Source organism: Mustela nigripes, chromosome 4 (assembly GCF_022355385.1).
Source record: "Mustela nigripes isolate SB6536 chromosome 4, MUSNIG.SB6536, whole genome shotgun sequence".
Lineage (NCBI taxonomy): Eukaryota > Metazoa > Chordata > Mammalia > Carnivora > Mustelidae > Mustela > Mustela nigripes.
Window position 1 is genome coordinate 22,397,870 of NC_081560.1, and position 21,609 is coordinate 22,419,478.

Consider the following 21,609-nt stretch of genomic DNA (forward strand, 5'->3'; position numbering starts at 1 on the left):
AAGAGAAAGGTTGAAAACAGAGGAAGAGGCAGGAATGATGGAGCAAGGACCCTAAGGAGGAGAGAAAGGCAAGAGGGGAATGAGGCTGAGAGGGTGTGGGCACCTTCACATTTAAGAGAAGCCAGAGAGGAAGAAGGAAAGATGGATGAGGATATAAATGTGAGAGTTTGTAAGGGATTCACGAGGGAAAGAGGATTCAAGCTGGTAGGTCCTTATTTTCTCTGTGAGGCAAGGGACTAAGTCATCTGCTGAAAAGGGAACCCAGCAGTCAGTAGCTCTGGAACAATGGCGAAGGTGTGGAAGAGGCCTTGCTTAGGGAGAAAGCACCTTGCAAGGGCAAATGAGGGGGTGACCACTAGTGTTTGAGAGCCCAGCTGAACTGAGGCCCCACTCAAATATGGTGGCACCAATCAACACGACTCATAAAGCACTTTCTGTGACTTTCCACAGCAGCCCACAGACACTCAGGTGGCCAATACATAGCTTTGTTTCCTTGTTTTGGGTTTTCTCTTTTCTTGAGAGTCAACTTAGTTTTGTTTGTTTTTAACTGTGGTAAAATACACTATATGGGTTTGTTCAGGCTGCTGTAACAAAATACCCTAGACTGGGCAGCTTACACAACAGAACATTATTTTCTCACAGTTCTGTAGGCTAGAAGATGTCAGTAAGTTTCTTCTGATGCCTCTCACAGCTTGCAGAAGGCCACCCTTTCAATGTGTGTTCATACGGTTATCTCTCTATGCCTGCAGCTGTCAGTTATTCTCTCTCTCTCCATCCAGATTTCCTCCTCTAAGGACACTGGTCATGTTAGTGTCCTAGATGTTCATGCCCTAACAACCCCATTTAACTTAATTACCTTTTAAAAGACCTTATCTCTAGGGGCGCCTGGGTGGCTCAGTGGGTTAAGCCGCTGCCTTCGGCTCAGGTCATGATCTCAGCGTCCTGGGATCGAGCCCCGCATCGGGCTCTCTGCTCAGCAGGGAGCCTGCTTCCTCCTCTCTCTCTGCCTGCCTCTCTGCCTGCTTGTGATCTCTGTCTGTCAAATAAATAAATAAAATCTTTAAAAAAAAATAAATAAATAAATAAATAAAAGACCTTATCTCTAAATACAGTCACATTTTGAGGAGCTGGGAGTTAGGACTTCAATGTATGAGTATCAAGGTGATACAATTCAACCCATAACATGCATACAATATAAAATATATTATCTTGACCATTTTTAAGTGTATAGTTAAGTGTTTGTTCCCTCATGTTGTTGGGCATGTGTGTTGGGGATAGGGTGCCATTTTGTAATATGCCCAGAATATTCTCTTCTCCTAACAAGGCCTGTCTTTAAGATGAACTATTTCACCAAAGCCTAACTGACCTGAAGGAAGGAAAATACGGAGTTCTAGCCCCCTCTAGTCTTTCTGTCTCACCTAAAGGGAGGACGAAGAGATTGAGTTGCACTTGTAAAGGTCACAGCCTTCAACTGAGATCTAATCATCATACTTTATGATATTTCCCCTCCCCCTCCTCACAACTCAAGCATCAGAACCAAACCCAGATATGGCAGGGATACTGAAACAATCAGAACAGAATTTAAAATAACTGTGATTGCTATGCTAAGGACTCTCATGGAAAGACTAGTGAGCTTGAAGATAGGGGTCAATAAAAATGTCCAAAACTGAAATGCAAAGAGAAAAAAATATTGAAAAAAACAGAACATCCAAGAACCATAATACTATTACAAAAGGTAAAATGTACACATCAGTGAAATACCAGAAGGAGAAGAAAGAGAAAGGAATAGAAAAAAGAGCTGAAGCAGAAATGACTGAGAAGTCCCCAACATTAATAACAATGTATCCATTTTGGCTCTCTTGGCCATGCTCCAGCTAAGGATAGGCCAGAAATCCTAGGGAGTTAGATCCCAACAATAGCCCTCCTTCAGTGAATCGGTAGAAGCTGGAGGATAAATACCCCAGCTTCCTCACTCCTTGGTTGAGACCCCATGAGACATGTTTTACACTGTTTCCCAAAGTTCTTCGGCAGGATCCAGCCTCGATGCCCACAACAGGCCCCTGTTGTATCACATACCTTCTGTTGCCTTCTTTGCCTTCCCTGTCTCACTTGCCCATCTCCAACAGGGCTTCCTGGTATCACTTCCCAAATAAAAGGCTCACCCTCAAATCCTTGGCCCCAAGATTGCTTTCCAAGGTACCCAGCCTTGTTTGTTATGATGTATTACTTCTATGGTAGGGGATGATTTGAAAAAAAGAATCGCCCCATCTATAAGGTGTTTTCAAGCATGAACCTAAAGACATTTTAGCCCAGTGTATTTATATTATCTAAATAGCCGTCACTTGATGTATTTGGAGAGCAGAGACTGGAAGATTTACATGAGATAGAGTTCTTTGAGTTGGATATTTGATATTTTGGTGACCAGGCCCATTGTAATGCAGAAGCAGAGCAGGAAAACTTACAGTCTAGTTGTGGCCCCATTATCAACTGACCATGTGCCTTATTTTTTTGTACCATAGGAGTAGAGCAAATAAAACATTGTCCCTTTTATGCAAATAAATCAAGAGTATAAACTGCTTTGAGGTATTTAAAATTCAAGATATAGGGACGCCTGGGTGGCTCAGTTGGTTAAGCGGCTGCCTTCGGCTCAGGTCATGATTCCAGCGTCCTGGGATCGAGTCCCACATCGGGCTCCTTGCTCCACGGGGAGTCTGCTTCTCCCTCTGACTCTGCCTTCCACTCTGTCTGCCTGTGCTCGCTCTCGCTCTCCCTCTGAAAAATAAATAAATAAAATCTTAAAAAAAAAAAATAAAATAAAATAAAATTCAAGATATATTGTTATGGTATTTTTTGAACAGCTATGTGAAGTTTATTTTGTATTTTTACTTGACATACATTCATATTGCTGACTTTTTTAGAGATGACCTTACATGCTGGGTAAATACAAAATTTGAATATAGTTTTAGATTATAAAGAAAGTGACTAAAACTCTGAATGAGAAAAAATTGTCTCACTGAATTTAAGACCATCTTAATGTTTGTGAAGGAAAAAAGATTAGAAGAACATGTATTAAAATTATAAAGTAATTTGTATATAAATGGATAAGCTAGGTTTGGGGTCTTGTTGGTTTCTGTTTTTCAAAATTTTGTTTGTATGATTACATTATTTTCATAATGAATACAGTATTTTAGAAAAAAGTTTGTAGAAGCAGAGAATACAAGATCTAATTAAAGGACAGCTGCTTTAATATTCAGCTATCTGCTTGTTTAATTTGAAACTTCCACAATAGGAAAAGAAGACCCAGTAAACAACTATGCAAAATGTTGTCAGCCACTGGGTTCTTAAATAGAGTCTCTTCATAGATTAAAGCATATTTTTAATAAATTTTTAAGTGACATGTAATATAAAAGTGCAAAAATTGGATGTACAGAGCTCAGTGAAATTTCAGTCAACTCACCTGTGTAAAACCATCCTGTTGGAGAACTAGCACATTCCCACACCCCAAAATCCCACCTCCTGCCTCTTCCTGGCCATTACGACCCAGTCGTCCCCAAAGGCAACCATCAGCCTGACTTCTAACCTCATATGGCTGTTTCTGAAGTTTATGTAAATGGAAATCATAGTATGTATTCCTTTCTGTCCCGGTTCTTTTGTTCAACCTAGTTTGTATAGCTCATTCCCGCAATTTACGACTATATCACAATTTATTTATCATCCTGTTCTGGGCATCTGAGATATTTCCAGTTTCGTGTTATTAACAATGTTTGTAGGTTCTCGTGCATGTCCCAGGATGCACGTATGGATACACAGTTCTGTTAAGGAAATGGAAGGAATGGAAGTTCTAGATCAGTGAGTGTGTGCTATGTTCAGTTTAGCAAAGATTCTCTGTTTTCTAAGGAGTTATCCCAATTTCCACCTCCACCAGAGTTGTGTGAAAGCTGGAGTTCGTCTACATTCTTTGTCAGTTCTTGGTATTTTCTTTTCTTTTCTTTTTTTTAAATTTATTTGACAGAGAGATCACAAGTAAGCATAGAGGGAGACAGAGAGAGGGGGGGGGGGAAGCAGGATCCCTGCCAAGCAGAGAGCCCGATGCGGGCCTCGATCCCAGGACCCTGAGATCATGGCCCGAGTCAAACGCAGAGGCTTAACCCACTGAGCCACCCAGGCGCCCCAGTACTTGGTATTTTCTAATTGTTCCCATTCCAGTGAGCAGATGTGGTATTTTGAGGCAGTTTCAATTGGTATTTCCTTCTTCACTAAAGAGGTTTAGCACCTTTTTTCCATCTTGTTGACCATCTGTACAGCTTATGAAATGTCTGCTGAAGCCTTTTGCGCAGTATTCTATTGAGCAGTATCTTTTTCTTATTGATTTGTACGAGTCATTTATATATTCCGGATGCGAGTCCTTTGTGGGTTATATATTGTGCAGATATCTTCTCCCACTCTGTGATTGTCACTTCACTCTCTTCGTGGTGAATGTTGATAAACAAAATAATTTTTTTCTTAATGGCTTGTGCTTTGTGTGTCCTGTTAAAGAGATCTTTGCCTACCCTCAGATCATGAAGATAGTTTCCTCTAATACCTTTTTGAAACTGTATTATTTAAATTTTCACATTTAGATCTACTGTGTACATGGAATATATGTTTGTGTTATGATGTGAAGTAAAGGTCAAGCTGCTTTTTTTTTTTTTTAAGTGAGGGTATTCACCGGACCCACCATCATTTACAGATGACTGTCCTTTCTGCACTATTCTGCTTTTCCAACACATAAAACAAGTGATTGTATATATGTGAGCGTTTCTGGACTTGGGCTCTCTATTCTGTGCCGATAGATCTTCACAGATTCTTTTATTCATGAAAGACTTACAGAGGGAGAAAGGGAAAGTTTAGGGGCATTCATTATAAACATATATAAGTTATAAAATGTATTACTATCATTTTATTTGCTTTAATTTCAAAGTTACCTGTTTTTCTTTTTAAAAACAAACATTCAAAACCATCAGCTAATTTTTTTTTTTTTTTTTTTTTTTTTTTAGTTCTATAGATTAGTATAGATAAAAGGGTACGGAGACCAAATCCAGCAAGCCTCAAAATGATTCTCCCTGGGGCGCCTGGGTGGCTCAGTGGGTTGGGCCTCTGCCTTCGGCTCGGGTCATGATCTCAGGGTCCTGAGATCGAGCCCTGCGTCAGGCTCTCTGCTCAGCAGGGAGCCTGCTTCCTCCTCTCTCTCTCTGCCTGCCTCTCTGCCTACTTGTGATCTCTGTCTGTCCAATAAATAAATAAAATCTTAAAAAAAAAAAAGTGATTCTCCCCCGGGGTGCTTCATGCCAACTGTTGAAAGCACTGAGTTTTGAGTTTTAAAATTATTCCAACAAAGGTTACAATGCTTTATTAGAAACTCATTTGTCTAGAAAGCAGTTTATATACAAACAATTTTTAGATTCCAATAATGGTAGCATACATTTCATAGTTTAAATGTACTGGGATATGACAAGTGGCACTCAACTTCGTTAGTATCTTTGGAGGGAAGTATCAGCTGCTTTGTTTTATTGTGTTTGGTTTCACACTGGTTTATTTAGGGGTTCCGTTTTCATTCCTCAGATTTTATGCATTTCTCATGTGCTTCTTGACTCATTCATTCATCCATTTCTGAAGGGCCACTGACTGTTATCTTGATCAGCCAACCTTCTTCATAATAAGATTTGACAAGTCCTGGATTTTCTACAAGAGCTTCACTAGTTTCAGTTAATTCTTCTGATAAATAAGAGAGTTCACTAGCAGCTTACACACTTTCCAAAGCACCAAACTCACCTCGCTTGTTCCATTTTGTCCAAACTTTAGGCAGACTGCAGTAAACATCTGTACAAAATTGCTGTGCAAAATTACTGATTCCCACTCTTCCAATACCATTTTCTGTTGTTACCCATTTGTGCTGGGCTGTGAATTGGCACATGGAGAGTGGAGGGGAGCCTGGGTGCAGCGTTTGGATGGCCTGGTCCTCAGCCCCCAGGGGGCCACCCAACGTGGGCACTGGAATGGGCAGGGAAGGGGTGGGCAGGGGAGCAGTGGGCAGGGGCACAGCGGGTGCAGAAACGGTGAGCAGGTGGCAGCCCACGTGCACCTCACAGCTCCTAGTGCCATGTGCACAGAGGTAGGAGATATCAACCACTTAATTTGAAAATTTTTTTCAAGTTTTTGAAATATAGATTTGTGGCTCAAGCATTAACTTGTATATAAAGTTATGCAAACGTTGACCTGTGTATTTAATTTCCATCTACCCTAAGAAGTAACTACTGCTATTAGTTTATCTTTCAGATATTTTTAATGCATGCATAAGCTACTATGAAAAAATATTTTTACAATGATAGTATGTTCTGTACACTCTATTACACCTTGCTGTTTTTATACTTAACATATCTTAAATATTTTCCTGTAATAATGCAAGAGAGATTTCCTATCCTTCTTACGGCTGCATAGTGTTCTATTACATTTCTGTATGGTCACTTAATTACCCTGGTGAGGGACATTTTGTTTGTTTCTAGTCTTTCACAATTATAAATAATACTACAAAAAGTACAAGTAATACTACAAAAAGTAGTCTTGCATGAGTGGCATTTTATTTGTGAGGGACTGTAATTGTGGGATAAATGTCCAGAAGTACATTGTTAAGTCAAGGGGTTTCCTTGACCAAAAAATGACAAATTCCCTGAGAGGTTCCAGGTTGCACTCTCCCCACCAATGGAGGAAGGTTCCTCTTTCTCAGGAACTGTGCTAGGATCTTATAACCTCGTAATTCCAAGACAGGGCTCACACAGAGTCTTCCAGTCCAAGTCTACACTTATTAATTCAGAGGAGAGGCCACAAGCTGGGTCAAAGGAAAGCATCCATGGGCTTTTTGCTAAAGAGAGAAGAAAGGATGTCCTCTTGTTGCTCTGATTGTGCGGTAGAAGAATCAAGTAAGTCTGGAACTGCTAGGGTAGCCTTGTCTGCTACCAAGGGTAAGAGGTGTCTGGGAATCCTCCAGTCCAGGCAAAAGCAGGGCCGAGAAATGGCGAAGGAGGTAAAAGGGCACCTGAAACCGATCTTGCCTAAATCCAAGAGGTTATGTGTATCAAGAACACCTTAATCGTTCGCTCCTTTTCTTTCTCTTTCTCTTTTCTCCTCCTCCTCCTTTTTTCATCTTCTTCACTTACTCCAATTTTAGGGTTGTTTTTTTTTTTTTCCCTACAACTCACAGTCTAGAGAGACTTCAACACAGGTCTCCACCTTCAAGTTCTTAAAATAATTCGACGTTTTAGTTTACCGACCAAGATGCTCTATTTCTTCTTTTCCCTTCAGCTTCATTCCACTCTTCTTCCCTTGTGGGTTTTCTGGTACTTAACTCTTAGGTAATTGATGGGTCATCCAACATTGAACACAATACCTCCAAGGCCCCTTTGTAGGGACTATGGGAGATGCAGTTCTTTCCCTTGAGGTGCTAAGGCCCTGGGGAGAGAGCCAGGCTTTTACACAGAGAAGGGTGGTCAGTGCCATCAGGAAATCACTAAATGCCTGATACAGTGAACAGGAGGCCAGAGGGAAAAGGCCTCACTTCTCCCTGGGGTAGTCACAGAAGAATTCACGGAGAAGACAAGACTTTTGGTTTTTAGGGCTTCAGATAGTACATTGACATGGTCCAAGATCAGAAGGTTCCTATAATATACAGGTTATAGCTTAACCATGTGGAAAGGGCACAGCTCAGTGACACTGAGTCCATTTGTATACTGTGTTACCATTCCCACCATCCAGACCCAGAACACTGCTGACATTGCACAACTGAGACCATCACCGTTAAGTGCTAACTCCTCCTCCCCACTCCCCACCAGGCCTGGCAGCCACCATTCTACTTCCTGTTTCTGTGAATGTGACTGCTCTAGGTACCTCACAAAAATGGAGTCAGTATTTGTCCTTTTATTTTACTAAGCATAATATCCTTAGGGTTCATCCACGTTGTAGCATGTATCAAAATGTTCCCCCTTTATACTTTTTTTTTAAAGGAGGAGGGGCCGAGCTAGAGAGAGAGAGAGAGAGAGCATGGCAAGCAGGCTTCATGCCCAGTGTGGAGCCCAGTAGGAGGCTCGCATCTCACAACCCTGAGGTCATGACCTGAGCAGAAATCCAATCGTATGCTCAATCTACTGAGCTACCCAGGCGCCAGAATGTTCTCCCTTTTTAAGCTGCCTAATATTCACTGTATGTGTGTATCGCATTTTGTTTAACTGTTTGGGTTTTTGAGAGTTTTTACTCTCCTGCTATCCCATTCCTTCCTAATTTATACCATCAAGCAGTTATCTAGAAGGTCAAGGCTTTATGTGACTCTTCTTTATTGGGCAGAAGGACCCACTGGCATGACTCTCTTTTCCCAGAGACTACAAGGAGCTGAACTCCAACACCTCCAGAGGCCAGAGTCCTCCTCCTCTTAGTTAACTTGGTTTCTTCAAAGAGACACTTCCTTTCAGGGCCCTTTGGGATTTCAGTCTTCTCTGCCCAGAAGTCCTCTTGGGACTGAGCTCCCCACGCTGGCCCAGAACCCATTAGCATCCAGCTGAGCAGTTTCTGGCAAAGGCCTTCTAAGTGGATTTTCTTCATGTCCCTGGCAGAGACCTTCAGGAAGTGCTGCCTATTCTCACCCTGCCCCACTGACTGGGTTCCTGAGGCATGTTGTTTTCGGGCCCACCCTCAGCTGTGTCCTTTCAGACGCTTTATCTTCCTGGGACCCTTTGTGTTACCCTGGGGCCTTTGCTCAGTCTTTCACAGCAAAAGGCTGTGAGTAGTCTCTTTCTCCATTGCTTTTTTACCTTCTTAAAAAAACAAGGGGACAATTGTACTGTAAGAGAATGCCCTTGTCCTTCAGAAATACCGTCATGTGACACACGTGGTGAAATCACCAGGATGCAAAGGGCTGCGGGCAAGCCCAGGTCCTGGGGACGAAGGGGTAAAGGAGCACGGTGCCTCCGGTTGGCAGAGGATTCAGAAAAAAATCCATCTATAAGCATATAAGGAAAAAGGATGATAAAGCAAATGGGTAAAGTGTTAACAACTGATGAATCTGCTGCTGTGCGTTGAATATCTCGTGCTCTGACGTTTGTGCGCTGAAGGCCCAGGCCCCTGGGGGATGGTATTGGGAGGCAAAGCCTTTGGCAGGTGATGAGGTCCTAAGAATGATAATGGGCAGAGTCCCTGAAAGTGGGATTAGTGCCCTTAAAAATGAGACCCAGAGAGTTCACCCCTTCCATCCTGTGAGGACCCAGAGAGAAGACAGTTGTCAGTGAATGAGGAAGTGGTCTCCAGCCAGACACCAAATCTGTTGGCACCTTGATTTTGGATTTCCCAGTCTTCAGAACTATAAGAAATAGATTTCTGGGGGCACCTGGTTGGCTCAGTGGGTTAAGCCTCTGCCTTCGGCTCAAGTCATAATCTCAGGGTCCTGGGATCAAGTCCCACATCAGGCTCTCTGCTCAGTGGGGAGCCTGCTTCCTTCTCTCTCTCTCTCTCTCTCTGCCTACTTGTGATCTCTGTCTGTCAAATAAATAAATAAAATCTTTAAAAAATAGATTTCTGTTTTTAAAAATTATTTTTTTTAAAGATTTTATTTTTTGACAGAGAGAGAGAGAGATCACAAGTAGGCAGAGAGGCAGGCAGAGTGAGAGGGGGAAGCAGGCTCCCTGCTGAGCAGAGAGCTGGATGTGGGGCTTGATCTTGGGACCTTGGGATCATGACCTGAGCCAAAGGCAGAGGCTTAACCCACTGAGCCACCCAGACACCCCAGATTTCTGTTTTTATAAACCACTCTGTCTGGGGAACCTTCAAGGCTCAGTCCGTTAAGAGTCTGATTCTTGATTTCAGCTCAGGTTGTGACCTCAGGGTTGTGGAATAGAGCCCCCTGTCTGGCTCAGTGCTTAGGAGGGAGACTGTTTGTCCTTCTCCCTCTGCTCCCTCCCCTCACTCATGCTCTCTTTCTCTAAAATAAATAAAATCTTTAAAATATATTAGGGCACCTGGTGGCTCAGTGGGTTAAAGCCTCTGCCTTTGGCTCAGCTCATGATCCCAGGGTCCTGGGATCGAGCCCCGCATTGGGCTCTCTGCTCAGCAGGGAACCTGCTTCCACCTCTCTCTCTGCCTGCCTCTCTGCCTACTTGTGATCTCTGTCTGACAAATAAATAAATAAAATCTTTTAAAAAATATGTGTGTGTGTGTGTATATATATATATATACTACTCAGTCTATGGTATTCTGTAACAGCAGCCCAGACAAAGAGGGAAATTCTAAACACAGCAGATTATCTGATACGTTTATATGAAAAATTGGATTGAAAGGCTGTTGGAGGGTGTGTGCCAGAGAAAACAAATTAAATGAAAAACCAAGGTAGATATTAACTATGGGGAAGGGGGGAGGAATTGTATAAACAATGAAACAAAAGCGCAGTAAATCAATAGGCTCAGCATTCAGTTGCTCCCAGTGTTTGCTGATGGCCTGCTATGGGCCAGGCTTGTTCTGGGGCCCGGGGGGTCATAGTGGTTAACAAAGTCCCTTCCCTCAACAAATATGTAATCAGGATTTACATCAATAAATACATAATAAGATGTCAAAGGGTGTGTGTGTGTGTGTGTGTGTGTGTGTGTGTGTGTGGTAAGTCTGTGAAGAAAAGAAAAGCTGGAAAGCAGATGGAGGGAAAATAATCTGGAAAGACTTCTCAGATCAGGTGGTATTTGAGCAGATCCATGAATGAAATGAGGAAGGATTTCAGGCAAACATCGGGGAGGAGAGTGTCCTGCTAGTTGGAAGAACAAGTGTAAAGGCCCTGGGACAGGAGTACGCTCAGCGTGGTCCCCTGTTGGAGGAACCAGGGAGGCCGTGATGCTGGAGAGGAGTGATGGAGAGGGAGACAGGCAGGGGAAGAGGGAGTCAGGTCCTGTAGGATTTTGTAGGACCTGGCAAAGACCGGAATGATTCAGAGTCATAATGAAGTACACATGGGGTACTGATCTCACTGAAACTTGTGGTCAGAGGACGGAGGTCGTGCAGAAATGTCAAACCCTCACCTACTGTAACAGAAAGTCAACAGAAACCATCTGAAGTTGGTACAAGAAATATGAGAGTAAGCGTATTTGGAAATATGGAGATAGATACCAGAAGAAATAGCTGAAAGAACTGACCATGGTGCGTCTGGAAAGGCAAGAGCAAGGCGTGGCAAAAGAGACCATTGCTGACCATTATGAGCATTTTAGTATCATGTGATTTTTAAAGACCATATGCCCATGTTGCTCTGACAAAACCAAAAAAACAAAACAGGAAACAAAACCCTCCAAAAACCCAAGCAGTGACCTCCCGTGTCCTAGTTTGACAGGCGATGGCAGGGATGACCGTCTGTGACATGGAAGGTTCGCTGTGATTGCCCCTCGGAGTTTTGGAAACTGCTTGGAAAAGCCCTGAAAAGGCTGCTCCCGCCACCCCAGCACCATCAGCAGGGGTGTGAAGCAGATCTCTCTGGAAGCACACCCTGGGCCTGCCCCGCTGCTTCGACTCTTCCTCACCAAACAAGCTTGGCTCCTAGAACCAACTCAGTTCAGCGATAAGCAGCAGCCACAGATGGGGCAGGCTGGGGACTGTGATAAGGGGTGGGACAAGGTTTGAACTTCAAACCAAACCGACCAAGGCCTTCTTGCTCTACTTCACAATGCCGTGGGTCCTGTTCAGTGGGAGAAGTTACGAGAAAAGAGAAATTAGGTTCCCTGAGTGTTCACTGTGCTGTTTATGTGCTGGAGGCTTTACATACATTTTTTCATTTAATCCTCACAAGCAGCCCTGTGAGTTTAATGCCGCTAAACCAGATACTGAAAAAGAGTTAAGATGGTAAATGTTATGTGTATTTTTACCATAATTTAAAAAGAACAGTGACAACTTTGTGTGGAAGGTATTATTTCTGTTTTCCAGAAGAGGAAGCAGAGAGGCTCAAGAAGTAAAATACCTTGTTCCAGTTGCCCAGCCAGTAGGTGTCAGAGACAGGTGCATCGGGCTTCGATGACTTTCTGCGCTGTTGGGAGGTCTCCGTGATAAAGCAAACGCTAAATGAAATGGAAGGAATAAGGTCTAGGAGGAAAGTGTAGCCTTTCTTTAGTCTCACAATTTTGTCAGCTACCAGCCTGGTGCTCCTCCCCGGAGGAGTGGGCCAGTGGGGGGTGAGGTATACCAGTGAACATCACCCCCCCCCGCCCCCACCTTGGAACTCTGGGAGAAGCTCTTCATCAGTCTGCTTCCAGCCCTGAAGGCCATGCGGGGGAGGGTCTGCAAATGTCTGCAGCAAATGAACTTGCAGCCCTGAGACTTCTCAGATACTCCACGGGAGGCTCCTCTCACTTGATTTCAGGTTCTGAAGTAGCTGAATTTTTAGATGATGCAAATCCGATTCTTTCCCTGCAGGAGTTGGAGGAAATGACAAGTGCTTGGTAGAGGGCAAAGAGAGCATCAGCATATCATTAAAATGCAGTTGGGAGAGCAGAGTGTGGGGGGGTGCTTGGGAGGGCAGGTGAAGGGGTGAAGAATAATTAGGATAATAACACCATCAAATACTTCTGCAAAGCATGCTGTGTTTGCAGGCACCGTTCTAAGTACTTTCTGTGTATTAATTCATTTAACTCTCATAACCATGCTATGAGGTTATTATCAGCTATTATTAGTTAGCTAGATAGTACACAGTTTATAAAGCATTGGGTGATCCTGTATGCCAATTTCTACCTAAGAAAAGTATTATTTATAATAGACAACAACTAGAAGCCACTTGAGTGTCCAGCAACAGGGAATATTAAAACCATGGAATTTATGTAGCCATAATGTCATCTCATTACCTCCCTTAATCTTTACAACAGTGCCAGAAGAGAGGGCCTAATAGGAGCCCATTTTACAGGTATGGAGACTGAGGCTGAGAAGCCTTATAAGGTTAGATTTAAAAGTAGATTTGAGGGGCACCTGGGTGGCTCAGTGGGTTAAAGCCTCTGCCTTCGGCTCGGGTCATGGTCCCGGGGTTCTGGGATCGAGCCCCGCATCGGGCTCTCTGCTCAGCAGGGAGCCTGCTTCCTCCTCTCTCTCTGCCTGCCTCTCTGCCTACTTGTGATCTCTATCTGTCAAATAAATAAATAAAATCTTAAAAATAAAAATAAAAATAAAAATAAAAGTAGATTTGAATGAATGAATGAATGAATAAAGTAGATTTGAAACCCAGCCCAATCTAACTTTGGGACCCAACCTTTTCCCTATGATGTTATCCTTCCTTGAGGCCTGGAAGATCAAAAGTACTGCACAAAACTGCCATTCACCAGGATTACAGTCATATAAAACCTGCGGCTGTGGGCAGATGCCCACATGACTACACTAGATGAACTAAGGAAGGGGGTAATTTGAGCATAGTAGGTAAAGTTACTCTCTCTGAGTAAGATTCTCACAGGAGACCCAGGACAAGGCCCTCTTCCACCGCCCCCCCCACTCTCACTGGTAACAGCCCCATTTAGCTGTCCTCATACTGTGTGCCACTTTGAGCATTGGGGCCTTGGTGTCCTGGGTTCCAAAGGGAGAGAGGTGACAGAAAACAGAACTTTTCCTTTCTCAGGTTCCCCTGGGACCTTCAGACCTGCCCTGATACTCGATTTGCTGAAGTCACACCTGCCTGAGCAAGAGACCGTGGCCAGGGTGTCTCTGAGGCTGACCTTTCGGTTGTGTCCCACACCTCTGGGAGCCCGGGACCCCACTCACGCGGTCTCCTCCCTGTGTGGACCCTGTGTCCCTCCTGTGCACTATCAGTGGTCCAGTGTGCCTTGGGTGACACTGGGCTCCTTTGACCCAAAGCAGACCTCTCACCCAGAGCCTGTCAGCATAGCAAGTTTACACATGACGGCAGAGGGGAGACAAGACAGGTTCGCACTGAGGCCACACCACGTCCTCAGCTTTCTCACCAGGCCTGGCTTCCCGCCATGTCTCTGGCTCTTCTTCCTTTCTTTCTCGGGTCCCCTTGACTCTTCTCTCTACACAAACCCAGGTAGGAATTCCTCCCTCTGCTTCACGCAGAACCCCTGCCCGCCTCTCCCCGCCGACTCCACTCCCACAGGTCACACCAGCCCCCAGGAGATTCGGCAAAGGTTTATTCCTCCTTTCTTAAGAGGAATTCTAGTGACAACTGTTCAGGGAAGAAAAAAAAAATTGTTTAAGCCATTTCGGTCATCGGAGGTCAGCTTCCCCAGAAAACAGACTCCGAAACAGAGATTTGTGTGTAGGACGCTTAAAGGGACATGCTCTTGGAACAACCCCTGTAAGAAACAGGGGAAGCAGGACTAGACAGAAGGAGACGTTAAGCTTCCATGCACTCGCAATGAGTCTTTACCCAATCTCACAGAAAGTTCTGGAGCTGGAATGGCCCCTTGGAATTATGCCATTGATCCAACGGGGTCAGGCCTTCGTACTCTGCTTTCCACACATGCGCTCACTGGTCATTCATTCACTGTGGGTCAGATGGCCCAGTCGGCTAAGGACCAGTCCAGTTAGGGACATAGCAGGCCAACTCAGCAGCTGGGGATGGAGCGCCTCCCTCCCGTAAAGGTGGGAAATGGATGGCACCACAGCAACCGCTACAGTAATAATAATTTTTTTAAAGTGTGAAACAATCTCAGTGCCTCTCTGTTGGGGTTTTGATAAATACCTAATGGTACATCCACACCCAAGAATACTATGCAATTGCTAAAACTTCGTTTGTTTACCAACATAGAGTGGTAGTCAGGATATATTCTTAAGTGAAAAAAGTGAGTAGCAGAACAGAACTACCTCATAAATCCGGTTTTATGTATAATAAGCAAATAGTCTAAAGGGAGCCCAAACTTTTAATACTACCTCTGGAGAGGTGATTATACCAAAAAAATTAACAATAAACATTTATTGTAATAATCTTGAGAGTGAAACTTTTTAAAAATATATTTTATTACTTTTTAAGGATTTATTTATTTATTTGAGATGGGGAGGGGCGGAGGGAGAGTGGGGGAAGAGCCCCAAGCAGACTTCCCACTCCGGCGCGGAGCCTGACCTGGGGCTCGATTCCACAACCCAGAGATCATGACCTGAGCCAAAATCAAGAGCCAGCTGCTTAACCGACTGCACCACCCAGGCACCCCTGAAAGGTTTTATTTTTAAGTAATCTCCACACCCAGCATAGAGGCATATCCTCCAGGACTGAGCCAGCCAGGCACCCCAAGAATGAAACTTTTCTAGAAAAAAAAAAAAAATCCTAGCCAACTGAAAGCAGGTAGCTATTGATGAAATGTAAGTCAAGGAAGTGACTTTTCTTGCTGCTGACTTGAATTTCTCCCCCCATCAGTTTTCTGTAAGAAATAGTGTTTCTCCCCACTTCCTGCCTCAAGTTGTGTGGCAGCCCCTGTGGCTCCTGAACTGCTGTCACATCCCATGTGATGCAGAGGTGGCTGCAGGCATCTAATGGGGAGCCTATTGGCTTCGTGTCCAGTGTAGAGGTCCAGGAGGAGCTGAGGTTGTCCAGCTTCCCCAAAGCCACGTGACAAATTTCCAGGAATCCCGGGCGGCTCCCTCTTCACCCGCCATCCTTGTCATCGTGGTCGCCACAGTAACAAGGACCACTTATTGAGACTTTGCCATGTGCCAGGCGATATTCTTTATAATGGTTACTGCCTTTCTTCCTTATGACAGTTTTCCAGATGATTGTCTTAGTTTCCAGGCAAGAACCTGAAGTCTTTGCCCAACTTTGTGAAAATACTACAAACCAATGAATTGTGCACCGTACGTGGTGACTTTTGTGGTATGTGACTACCAGGTCAATAAAGCTGCTTTCAGAAAAGAGAAAACTGGGGCATCTGGGTGACTCCATCAGTTGAGTGTCTGACTTTTGGTTTCGGTCAGGTCAAGATCTCAGGGTGGTGGGATCAAGCCCCCCCCTCAGGCTCCATGCTGGGCATGGAACCTGCATGAGTCTCTCTCTCTCTTCCTCTGCCTGTCCCCCATTTCCCTCTCAAATGATAATAATAAGAAGAAAAGAAAACTGAAATCTATATAGATTAGATAACTTGCCTGTGATCACAGAGGTACAAAGTGGCAGGGCGGCGTGAGCAAGAAGGAAGCAGACAATGGAATCTGGGCAGTGTCTGTCACCCCAGAGCCTCCTGACTGCCTGAGGTGGTCTGTGGTTCTCAGTGTCACTGACTACCCCGGTCCGCGGAGACAACGGGTCTGGAGTAGGGAAGCCATCTGGGCAGTGACTTGGTGGTCTTCTCAGAGAGGGGCTTTCACAGTGTGGGGTGGGGAGGGGCTGGTATGAGAGGGAGTGAGAAAAGTAACATCCGTCACTGGATGCCCCATGCCCAAAACTCTTGAGGTGTGCATGGGGTGGAACAGGGGCCCAGGGAGCTGCTGGGGTTTGTCTCAAATGTCCTGGGAGCATTGAGCTAAGGTCACAGAGACTGGGATGTGGGGTGGAAGCAGCTGATGGAGGGGCTGCATGGGGCTGGGTCCTCTATCTCTGTCTTCCCCCATGCTGGAATCTGTCCTTCTGCGCAGCCCGCATGCCTTTGGAGCAGAATCCAAGCCAGGGGCATGAGGATGGCTGGAACTACACGTGCCTGTTCTGCTAACTAGACCATCAGCATTATCTTGAAATAGTTGGTGTGAAAAAGTTTGATGGGTTTGAAATCCTTTGCCTTATCACAAGAAATTTCCATAAGAGCTGTTAAACTCTTTAAAGATAATTTCAACTGCTGTAAAAATTTGAAGGGTGATAAAAACACTTTAAAATTTTTTATCTCCTTCTTGGGCAAAATTTCTCATTGATGGTGATAACCAACAACTTGAATAGATCATTATTTTAAAATCTCCATTGGCAATTATTTATTGCCATTATAAGGCATATAAAAAAGATTTAAAAGAATTATGCCCGTGCTATTTTTACTATCCTCACTACAGACCAGTGCTGGGCCATGAGGCAGCCACTGGCCACATGTGGCCACTGAGCACTTGAACTGTGCCTGCTCCAGATGGAGATGGGTTATATTCCACCTACAAGTAAAAATACACGCTACACTTAGTAAGAAAACAAGAATGCAAAATATCTCATTATTAATGTAATTATTATTTAATAAAATATCTCATTATTTAATTTTATATTACATATTGAAATCATAATATTATGGATATATTAAGTTAAATAAATAGACTATAAAAATTTTTTAAAGTATGTTCATGGAAATAAGCTCAAGTTTCTCATTAAAAATTTGAAAATATTTTATTTGGAAAATTTTATACAAATTCAGTATTTAATATGTTCTCTAATGACTTTATATTGTATTTTTATACTTCTTTAATATAAAGAAAACATAATTACTTTTTCCATCAAGTCCCACACAGATGTCCCCAAATCCCTTCCAGTTTACTTGAACGTGCTATAATAATGTGGATGTTTCCTACGAGTGTGATGGCATGAAATTATTTCAGAGAAGGTATTTTTGAGCATCTATATTGTTCAGAAAGATTCTTTTGAATACCTTGAAGGCTTATAAAAGGCATTTTTGTGCATCTCTCCATGCCAGGCACCATGCTGGATTCTGGGGATGCACAGCTGTGCATATGCCATCATGTATTAATATATATAGTGACAATGGTGGGAGGGAAATCTTTGTCGTCCCACTAAGGAAAGGAGCTCCCAGCAGCCTTCTCTGTTGGCTGCAGCATCTTAGTGAGACCAGCCACAGGGCAGTGGGCCTGGAGGCCTCTCTGAATGGAGTGAAAAGGAAAGGTGGGGGCCTTTTGCTTTTTTGAGCTTTATGTTGAAGGAGGGCTGCTGGCTGGCTCCTTAAGGCATGTTTCCACAGCATGAGGCTTCCTCTCTGTCCTCCCATAAACTCCAGAAGGCCTGCCTCAGCTGCCCAGCGTCTGTGCAAGGGTTTCCTATAATCATATGCCTGAGACAAGGCATGTCACGAAATCAGAGGCCAGGCTACCCGGGTGCTTGTAAACTCGGTTATTTTTTACATGTGTGACTTTGGCAAAACATTCCGTTCTCATTATGGGCTAGCCTGATGCCAGAGCTGACTTTCTGTTTCCAACTTGCCCCCCCTCCCCGGGGGAACCCCCGCATTCTCTGTGAATGGCCTCTGCAATGCAGGGGGCCGCCCCATGCCCTCACTTGCATAATTTGAGATGCAAGCATTTTCTCAGCTCTTCCGAAGCAGAGCCTGGGAGACTACCCATCTGGAAAATCGTCAGAGAGCTCTGAAGGTGACGGAAATCAACATTAGATCCCAGACTATGGAGTCACTTCCTGGAAATGCAAAGAAACAGTAGGGCATCTGTTCCGACGAGTATTACTTTCTCAAATTCTGTGTGGTCTTGGGCCTGCTCTGTGACGTCATTTCATCATAACTTTCTCCGTCTTTGCCCCGAAATACCCATGTAACTGTGCCTCGAGCAATTGATGTACAAGTGAAGGTATCGGTATATACATTATCATAAATATTATGTATATGTATGGATGTACAGCAGAAGTGATATGCTTAATCATAAGAAGTGTTGTATTTTATCTATGTTTCAAAAGGAAGGAATTTGCTCAAAGGCAAACCATCTAATGTAACTAGGCAAGGAAGAAGCTTTCAGGACTTTTCAAATATTAACTGTTTCTCCTGTCTAGGAAATGCTATAAAGTTCAAATTAGTTAGGAATGATGTATGTTTTTTGTTTCAAACACCTAAGACATGCTTTTCAGATATTTGTATTGCCATATTCTTTTAATTTTTTAAGACTTTATTTTTAAGTAATCTCTATACCCAGGATGGGGCTCGAACTCACAAGCATGAGATCAAGAGTCACATGCTCCACCAACTGAGCCAGCCAGGCCACCCCTATATTGCCATATTCTGTTTTTTGTTTTGTTTTGTTTTTTTCTTTTCTGAGAGAGAGAGAGAGAAAAAGAGAAAACAAGCAGGGAGGGGCAGAAGGAGAAGGAGAGAGAATTGTAACTAGATACCCTTCCCGGTCTGCTGAGTACAGAGCCTGACGTGGAGCTCAATCTCAACCGTGAGGTCATGACCTGTGCTGAAATCAAGAGTTGGACGCTTAACTGACTGAGCCACCCAGGCTCTCCATCATATTCTTAACTGAATGCTTTGAAGGACTACATCCAATTCTGCACCCATACCCCCTGGTATTGCTTTTTAGCCTTCCTGGAAATCAGTGTCTAAAAAACAAAGACTTACTCAGAACTTGAAAAAAAGAAAAATGTGTTGTATTGACATGACAGGGGTCATAGGTATTTCTTACTGTTAACTTGTTTAAACATTTTTTAAAAAGATTTTATTTTTTTAAAAGTACTCTCTACACCCAGTGTGGAGCTCGAATGCACAACCTAACATCAAGAGCCACATGTTGCACCAGCTGAACACCCCAGGTGTTTTGACTATTAAATAAACATTTAAACCTTTAAAAGGTGTCCAATTAAAGGGAAAAACTGATAAAGCCCTTTGAATAAAGCCTGTTAAAAGAATTTCAGCCATTTAAATGCGCAACAATAGGGGAAGACTTAAGTAAGTCCCCGTAGAAAGGACAGTTGTCATCATCATTTTCACTTTATCAATGAGAAAACTATAGCACAAAGACCCAGTAAGCCACTCAGCAAAGATCACAGAGCTAGTTAGTGGCAGAGTGAGGATTTGAAGATTTTATTTATTTATTTGAGAGAGAGACAGGGAGAGAGAGCATGAGTGAGAAGAAGGGCAGAGAGAGAAGCAGACTCCCCATGGAGCTGGGAGCCCGATGTGGGACTCGATCCCGGGACTCCGAGATCATGACCTGAGCCGAAGGCAGTTGTCCAACCAACTGAGCCACCCAGGCGTCCCCAGAGTGAGGATTTGAACCCAAGACTGTTGGGTCCTCAACCAACTGGCAACCTATGGGTTACCAGACAACACACTGGCCCACAACCACCGCAAGTTTTCACAGCCAAGCAACCATGGGTGGGGCTGTCATAGTTAGAACCTTCTAAAGGGGAGGCGATTTCCAGCATCTCCCACAGCATTGGGATGTACACCCAGTTTGTCACACAACTGTACTTCTAGGACAACCTCCAGGAGAAATGCTCTGCCTATATATAAAGCTTATTGTACAGGTGATCGAACCATCGTAAGTGTCTGCTAACAGAGGAACAGCAAAGCCAATTATGGTACTTCTGTAGATGAACTATTTGGGCAGCTTTCTTAAAATGCAGATCCCTATGTACCAGTAAGGAAATATCTCCAACCTACACTGTGACACGAAAAAGCTAGTGGTGGGGTCATTAGTTAAAAAGCTGTCTTGTGGGGCACCTGGGTGGCTCAGTGGGTTAAAGCCTCTGCCTTTGGCTCAGGTCATGATCTCAGGGTCCTGGGATCGAGCCCCACATCGGGCTCTCTGTTCAGTAGGGATCCTGCTTCCTCCTCTCTCTCTGCCTACTTTGATCTCGGTCTGTCAAATAAATAAATAAAATCTTTAAAAGAAAAAAAAAGCTGTCTTGTCTGAATCGTAGAGAAACATTTGTAAGGATAGAAGCCAAACTGTTCAAAGTGGTTTACCTCTGAGGCATTGGTGGGGGGGGGGGGGGGAGAAGGAGGGAAGGGAAAATGTTGGCTTGTCCTCTATATAATTCTGAATTTTCTAATTCTTTACGGTGAGTGTGGGTTACTTCTATAATTAAAGAAAAAAAAAACACTACTATGGAAAAAATGTTCCTTTTGTCGACCAAGTTTTAATGATATGGGAAAATATTGTAACAAGTGAAAAAAAAAAATCAGAGCCTGAAATTATGTATACGAGTATGATCTCAGCTGCAGAAAAATGCACTTAAAATCTGGAAAGGAAATGTATCAAAATGTTAATAGGCACTGCCTCTGGGTGGCAGGATTATAGGTGGATTTTTTTTCTGCTTTACTTTTCCATACTTTCTCAATGTGCCTTATTAGTGTTAGAAAAAGAAAAAAAAAAAAAGAAGAAGAAGCAGCAGGTCTGCCAAAGGTGTGTAGCAGGTTGTAAAACTGAAGCAGCCTCTGGCCAGGCTTGTGGGGGGGATGCCCCCAGATTCCTGACCCACCAAGGAGCATGTTCCCTTTGCGGAGAGGGCAGATGAGGAGTAAAAACAGGTTTTCTTCTCATTTTCTGATTATCCACTTACCTTGACGGAGGAAAATGGAGAGTCTCCAGGCAGAGACGGGGAGACCCCTGACGGTGAGGTTTCCGATCCTCAAGGTCAGGGCTGGGCTTTGCGAGGAATGGGAGGATCACCGTGGCTGTAGGGGTGCAGTTCAAGCCGAGTGACTGGGTGCAGGTGGGGGAGGGCAGGCGGGCACCACACCAAAAGTTCTTGTGTTGTCCCCCAGAGACAGCGGGGGCACTGCCATGACAGTGCAGAGCTTGGGGTCACGTGGTGGTGGTGGCAGGGAGCGCAGCTCTGTCACTTGACCCAGATGGGCCACTTCTTGAAGTGTCTGAGACTGCGGGGGCACTTTCCGGAGCAGTCATCATGGCAAGGTGGAGGACTCTGGAGAG

The 21,609-nt window shown here is 43.9% G+C and overlaps 1 long non-coding RNA gene across 3 annotated transcripts; it reads right to left on the reverse strand.

Moving 5' to 3' along the window:
• Positions 1 to 1,609: 1,609 nt before the first annotated feature.
• On the reverse strand, positions 1,610 to 21,554 carry LOC132014930 (uncharacterized). 3 transcript variants are annotated; one of them, XR_009403493.1, is made up of 4 exons: positions 21,236 to 21,554; positions 12,259 to 12,453; positions 12,008 to 12,104; positions 6,596 to 7,692 (listed from the first exon to the last, which is right to left on the reverse strand). It is a non-coding gene; the product is annotated as an uncharacterized LOC132014930 (long non-coding RNA). The 3 variants fall into 3 exon arrangements; XR_009403492.1 differs by lacking the exon at positions 6,596 to 7,692 and adding an exon at positions 1,610 to 2,772 and having other exon boundaries at positions 12,008 to 12,453; XR_009403491.1 differs by having other exon boundaries at positions 12,008 to 12,453.
• Between the last annotated feature and the right edge of the window lie 55 nt (positions 21,555 to 21,609).